Source organism: Austrofundulus limnaeus, unplaced genomic scaffold (assembly GCF_001266775.1).
Source record: "Austrofundulus limnaeus strain Quisiro unplaced genomic scaffold, Austrofundulus_limnaeus-1.0 Scaffold6, whole genome shotgun sequence".
In the NCBI taxonomy this organism is placed as follows: Eukaryota; Metazoa; Chordata; class Actinopteri; order Cyprinodontiformes; family Rivulidae; genus Austrofundulus; species Austrofundulus limnaeus.
In genome coordinates, this window is record NW_013952408.1 from 1,691,283 (window position 1) to 1,697,522 (window position 6,240).

The 6,240-nt window shown below is 37.6% G+C and overlaps 1 long non-coding RNA gene across 1 annotated transcript; it reads left to right on the top strand.

The window, feature by feature from the left end:
* Positions 1 to 98: 98 nt before the first annotated feature.
* On the top strand, positions 99 to 1,182 carry LOC106533636 (uncharacterized). Its single transcript, XR_001312259.1, has 2 exons — positions 99 to 360; positions 1,087 to 1,182. It is a non-coding gene; the product is annotated as an uncharacterized LOC106533636 (long non-coding RNA).
* The last annotated feature ends 5,058 nt before the right edge of the window (positions 1,183 to 6,240 follow it).

Sequence of the window (6,240 nt, forward strand, 5' to 3'; positions counted from 1 at the left end):
GATAGATAGATAGATAGATAGATAGATAGATAGATAGATAGATAGATAGATAGATAGATAGATAGATAGATAGATAGATAGATAGAAGCAGTGCTTGCTTCTTTCAGACCATGTGACCCGTGTTTACATTTCCCTCTCAGCTGTTTCTTTCTGCCTCCTCTCAGACGGCTCTCCACTTTCTCTCTCCAACCAAGCAGCAACTTAGCTCAGCGGCAAWCTCTCCTCTTTTCTCCTCAATAAGCTGTCAGGGTGCCAGAAAAAACAAAAAACAAAAACWAACAAACAAAAAAAGTGGCTTTCACTGACCGCCGCATCGAACGGTGCGTTCACGGCCAAGGAGTGCGTAAATGCGACACATTTGTGAGTATTTTTTGTTTTTCTCCTTCTTGGTAACTTCGTGTTTGTCTCAATGACCGCCTGTGTTATATTAGAGTTTGTGTGTCTTGACATTCACGAACAGCTCGTGTTGTGCGTCTGTTTTGTGTTGCGTTTAACAACAGGGTAAGTAAATAAAGCGAGCTTACCTAACCTGCTTTGTTTTGGTGATGGCGCACTCGGGCCCAAGAAAAAAAAGCTAAGCATAGCCAGCTAAACTAACAGCCAAACATCGCTCGTCTCACTTTTACAACGAGAATTTAAGTGTTGGCGTCTGAACTGCACGGCTAAATTTTGGTTTTAAATTCGCCATTTCTTTTAAGTGTTAATATTTGCTCAGGTAGGTACTTATATGTTATGTACACAAGAAGGCAGAAGGTTGTTATTCAATCTGCGGGTGACGCTCTGGGAAACCAGTGTTTACGTTTTTTTTAATCTCTCTTGATTTCTCTTTGTACTTCTTGTCGCAGCAGCTTTTATAACATGCGAGGCTGATATTTCATCCTTCTTAACAAACCGGTTCGGCTGCTTGCAGCTAAAGATTCGGGTTAATCGCACTGCAGAGAGAGAGGAGAGCTTGCCAGCCAACAGCACGACAAAAAGACGTGTGGGGACAAAAGCTGGATGAATGCTTAAACGTAGCACGAGCTTTCTTTTTGTCTTCGACAGCTGCCGTAACGAACTCTTTGGCTCACTGTGTGTTTCTCACAGGTGGACGAGGAGCAGTGATTTTTTTTTTTAAACACTCGGAAACATTTCATGAAAACGCTGTTGTTGTTTTGCTTCGTCGTCACACGCAGTGCCGAAGAAGAGCGACAGCTGCCCCGCTGATTGGCTGCAGGGCCGCTCGTCTGTGTGGCAACGGGACCACGTGACGAGGTGAGGCGCTGATTGGCTAGGTGAGCTGTCAGTTAAAGGGGTTGAGAAGCATCTGTGGACACCATTGCATTGACGAGCTAGAAGCAGTGGTTCCCAAAGTTGGGGTCGATACCCTAAGTGGGGTCCTGAAACATCAAGTTGGGGTCCTGAAAAGATTTTCTAAATTCATTACATTTTTGCCTTGGTTGCCTAAAATGTATAAATGTAGAAATATTGTTAATATGCCCATGTTTAGTTGRCCTGATACAAATGTTTATCATCCAAAAATAGTTGTGGGCTCAGGTCTACTGTTATTTTGTGGGTCAAAAGCTGAAGCGTTTGGGAACCACTGCATTTCAGAAATCAATTGAAAGGGTAATAAAATAATTAGCATTGTAATATTTTCCCTATATTTTTTTTTAACAAAAACACAAAATAAGGATATATAAGTTTGTGTAACCTTTGTTTTTAGGGTAATTAACAAAGTTTGTGTACTCAGACCAGTAAAATTTAGGGTCACAAGTTTTTGCCAGGAATATTTTGTGGGTCAGAAGATAAAAAGTTTGGGAACCACTAGGGTTGGGCAATATTGGCAAAAAAAATTAATCACGATTAATTGCTGTATTTAGCCGATAACGATTAATTTGACGATTTATGCCCTGGCGTCCCTGGACACCCTTAAGTCCTAGTCACATGACCAATTTAGTGGGAAAGATTTGTTCTTCATAAAAATCTGTTCCAAATTGTGTCAAAATTACAGACTTCTGGCTATACATCAGTTTTAAATTGTGTTGATATATAAATAAATTAGAGAACTTGTTTTTAATGTTCGTCATATTTGAAGCAGATAGGAGAATCGAGCAGACTGACTGGAGAAATCTCCCCTGGTGGCATTAATCATATTAATCGTCAAGTGCCAAAAAATAATCGATTAGTGTTCTACTGACGATTAATTGCACACGATACGATTATGCCCAACCCTAGGAACCACTGAGCTAGAGAACAGAAATACCTGCGTGCTGAGAGGCTCACAGCAAGTTCCCGGTGTCAAACACCTCGTTACGTCAGCGGGTTCTGTTTAACTCCCGCCTTCATTGTTGTCATAATTTGCATAATAACAAACACCTCAGGAAATGGGTCAATGTATGTATTCAATTAATCGTGAATATTATTTTTGCCAATATTGCCCAACCCTAGTTCAGAGTGTGTGATAAGGATCACTGAACACACCTGTTTCAGATGATTGCAGTTCAACAACAGCCTGTTAACCGGTTATCAATTGAAATCAGCTGTGTTGAAGCAGGGAACTTGCAGGGCAGTGTGCCTTGAGGACCAGGGTTGAAAAACACTGCTCTAAGCTACTACCGCACCAAATTTTAGCTCAACATCTGTGAAATTGACTGAGTTATGGAAATGTTTGTATTTACTAATATTAATTAGTTGTGGCGGCCATCTTGAATAGGGATGAAGTAATCTGTGTACCACCAAAAATTACATTTTGAGAGCTTCATTCTGGTTGGTAGTGTTTCATGAGATCTTTTGCTAACAGACCAACAGGGTTGAATAATAATAATGAAGAACGAATGAATCCAAACACCATTTCAAAGCTTCCAGTGACCAACATGCTGTTATTTAGCTGATGTTTCAGAATCTTCCTCAGACAAAAAGTATCTTAAAGCGTATAGTAAAATGTGTCTCTATTAATCAGTAACCTACTAAAGAATCAAAAAGTACTTGTTAAAGAGGCTCACTCTGTATTTGGAAATTGTGCGATTGTGAAACATTGCTTATAGCAAGCTCAGCAATGCCRTTCTTAAATGATCTTGTAGTTTTATCAACATTGACCGCATCACATTGACAATTTAACATGTTAATAATATTAAAGGTAGAACAAAAAAATGACAACTTTTTATATTGTATTTTTAACCCGTGTAAGGATGATTAAAATGCATTATTTGATTTTTGTGAAGATCTGCTGATTGCAACTTTTACCTAAATGATGGCACAAAATACACAGTTACAGTTTTTGTTGTGTGTTCAGTAAATCTGATCACCTGCAAGAATTGTCTCTGGTCTAAAATAAAACATAGAATGGTCAAAGATAAAAAAATCATTATTGATGTCAAGTTTGCATGTCGTGTTGCACGAAAATATGCATGGATAAAAATAAGTGTGTACTACATAGTTCAAACACAACTAAATTTTGAGTTAGACAAGTTCCAAACAACGGCACAGTAAAGAATTGACAGTATTCAAATAAATAAAATAAAACTGAAATACTGCAAACATTTCTGGATAAACAAATAATCAAGGCGACAGATGCAATAAGTTCAAAAGACATGGGATGCCACAGTTCTGAAGCAAACTGAGCAATACGAATACAAGCTGTACATTTTATTTCGACACACTTCAAAGTAACGTATCATCAGGTGGAAGTTGTGCCTGCTCTGTGGCTGTGCTGGCAGCTCTGTAAACATTTCATATTCACATCACAGAAACATTAGAGAGAAAAAAAAACATTCTGTTTAATAAACAAAAGGGTTCAGATCGATTTTGAAGAAAACTTGGAGGGCAATGCAGTTATAACCATTGTATGACCATTGTAAAATATAATTTTTAGTGTGGAAATGTTTTACTTTGACAGGTTGTATGCACCTATCAAAACCCCTCAACTGCGTTGTTCCTAGTGATGAGCTCATACAGATAACAGGTGTTAAAGTTGACAGAATTTGTCTGTCATTACATGAATTATATGGTCAAATTTTCACAAAAAGAAAGAGTTGCGATCTCACTTTTACATAATTAATTATGCATTATGGGTATCTTCCTATTAGCCTGAGAAAAAGGCCTATTATTGTCAAAACAAGCCATGCTGAGCACTGAAATAATCTAGTCTGAAGATGGTGCTAAAGCTAAGGTCATGTTGGTAGACGAACATCTTTTCAGACTTCGGTATTTCTTATAGTTTAAGAAATGAGGTATAAAGATTTGGTATCACATCCATCTTTTACACTGCTCCAAAACCCAATCAACAAATATTTAAAAAATTGGTCAGGTTTATTTCAAACAACAGGAATTACTCTCTCACCAGACTGAATTATATTTACATGAGAGAAAGCAGATATGTTCATTTTATTAAAACACTACACGAGCCATGTAAAATAAAATACTGAAATCTATATTGCTATGATATTTTAGGAMCATTGATTGTCATCTGGATTTTTTTCCCCATTCATGTTAAAACCTTTGATTTGCATGTTGAAAAGTCACCACTTTGACACTCGAAGCATAACCTTGCCAACCAGCGGAATATGTAATAGAAATTTCAGTGTGAAATGTTTGACCTTGGTTTGACACGGGAGGTCGTGTTGGAGTGTCATCACGGCCTGAGAGCGTTTTACAAATAAAGTGTCAGTTTTTGCAAACATCCATTTTTAAATAGTCAGAAATTGTAATTTAAGCCTTTTTGTTGTAACTCAGACTTGAGATTTTATTTTACCATAAAAGTAATCTAGCATATTTAATTAGTAACAGATTATTAGGGGTCATGTCAATCAGTAAAATGTTCAACATGTGCTAAACTTGACCTGGTGGAGGGGAAAAAAAACATGAAACCAGAAAAATCTCATTTCTTTGTCGAGCAATTCTGTTATAATAATGCAGTTAAAATATCAAAGCTGAATAAACTCCTCCATCTTTGCAAAACAGTATTGTGCTTGAAGTAATACCACTGTGTTTTCAACTACTTTTTTAAAGTTTTTATGAAGAATATGCATGCACTACAATCAAATACATGACTTATAAAGTATGAATTCCAACAGATCTTTAACTCGTAGCTTTCTTTGCATTGTGTACTTCATGAAYGTGTATAAATGTAAAAACTTCTGTGCCAATAAAAAGCTTTGTGCGCGCCGTACGGTGGCTCAGTGGTCAGCACTGTTGTCTCACACCACGAAGGTCCTGGGTTCGGTCTTCTGTTCGGACCTGGGGTATTTCTGTGCAGAGTTTGCATGTTTTCCTCGTGCCTGCGTGGGCTTTCTCCAAGTACTCCGGTTTCCCACACAGACCAAAAACATGTACAATAGTTTGCCTTCAGGTCCAGGTCGCCCTTTCAAAAGAGATCAACGATCTCAGTGGGATTTGCCTGGTAAAAATAACGGTTAAAAGTGTGTAGAAAATAAGGGCTTTTCCTCATAATTGTAGAAAATTTATTATGTGTTATTACGAGTATTACTGAGTTCGAGTTAAAGCCTCTGTTTAACTGTCCTCATTATCTTTTTACATACACCATATATTTATAAAAACATTCCCGAATTTCAACGAGTTTAGTTAAAATAAATCAGAATTACCTCAGTGCTAAAACGTTTCATTAATTTTACACCTCTATGATAATGTCAATAAACCTGACCCTATTTTCTTTATACTTGTATACTTTTTTGTGTTGGGTAATGTAGCTTGAAACTTGAACTAGAGACTAAAAACTATTGTTTGACCCTCATTAAAGTGGAAAAAGTGAGGCAAATTGGAAAGTGCTGTGGTCTTAAAGGCAGGATCTATGAGCATAATTATATTTGTTACGCAGAGCAGTGTGCATTCAGAGCATTGCCCAGACAGGCCTTTGGTATTTAGTTACAGCACTCGAGCTGCTGACGGAGGATCCGTTACAACGTTTCGTCATCTTATATGGTTTCCTAACRGGCTCGCAGCAGCCAATCACAACCTTTCAATGACGTTTTTACAGTTTTTCGTACATAACTTATTCTGTAACACGTGTGTTTTTAGTGCAAAACTAGCTGGACTGAAGCAACAAATGTTCCTAAATAGCTTCTTGATTTGTAGTAAACTGTTGAGAACAACCTTCATTTCAAGCTTGTAGATTATCAGTGATAAAACTGCAGCAGTGCCCCAAAGCGTTTTACTTATCTTCCGTGACCCATTTTCCTGAATTTTCTTCCAATGCCTGCAGAGGGAAAGAAGGGGGAATGTGTGTGTGTGTGTGTGTGTGTG